Source organism: Myotis brandtii, unplaced genomic scaffold (genome assembly GCF_000412655.1).
Source record: "Myotis brandtii unplaced genomic scaffold, ASM41265v1 scaffold1408, whole genome shotgun sequence".
Taxonomy (NCBI): domain Eukaryota; kingdom Metazoa; phylum Chordata; class Mammalia; order Chiroptera; family Vespertilionidae; genus Myotis; species Myotis brandtii.
In genome coordinates this window covers 448210-448821 of record NW_005355029.1, presented here as the reverse complement: position 1 = coordinate 448821, position 612 = coordinate 448210, and the positions used below count along the sequence as shown (strand labels likewise).

The 612-nt window shown below is 70.1% G+C and overlaps 1 protein-coding gene across 1 annotated transcript in view; it reads right to left on the bottom strand.

Moving 5' to 3' along the window:
- LOC102252652 (cytochrome P450 2W1) overlaps positions 1–612 on the bottom strand; it is a 17725-nt gene that overhangs the window by 7172 nt on the left and 9941 nt on the right. The gene's annotated exons all lie outside the window — the stretch shown is intronic.

The window sequence follows — 612 nt, the reverse complement described above, 5'->3', positions numbered from 1 at the left end:
AGAGGCCGGCCCTGCAGCCGGCTGGAGGGTGACAGGTGGCCAGTTAACGAGCCCTTGTCCTGTGCCACACGCCGTCTCCTGAACCCGGTCACCCAGCGGGGAGGGGGGGAGGTGCCTCTTAGGAAGGAGCTAGGAGGGGCGGGAAGCTGTTGGCACCAGAACTGGCCGGGCCTGCTCCCACCACCTGCCCCGACAGGAGGCCACCATCCCGGCCCCACAGGCTGGGCCCCACCACAGGCCTCTACCCGCCTCCGTGGTGGGGGTGCTCACGCCTTCGCACGTGGCCTGTCCTACCGCCCGGCTGTGGGATATGGGTGGGGGCCGGGGGGGAGGGGACAGCTAGTTGTTGGGGCTTCAGTCCTTCGGGCCGAGCTCCCCGCACCCAGGCTGCTGCCAGGCATGTGGCTGGGTCCTGCCGCCCAGGGACGGTCACTTCATTGGCAGCTTCGACTGAGCACTCGGCCAGGAGAGAGGGCGACAGAGCTGGTGGGCCGGGTCCTAAGGGCCCCAGCCTCGTGGAGAACCAGCGGGCAGTGACTGCGTCGAGAGCCCCTCGGGCAGACGGGGCCCTCAGAGGGTCCACCTGGGAGCCGAGTCACAGCCCCCTCCTCC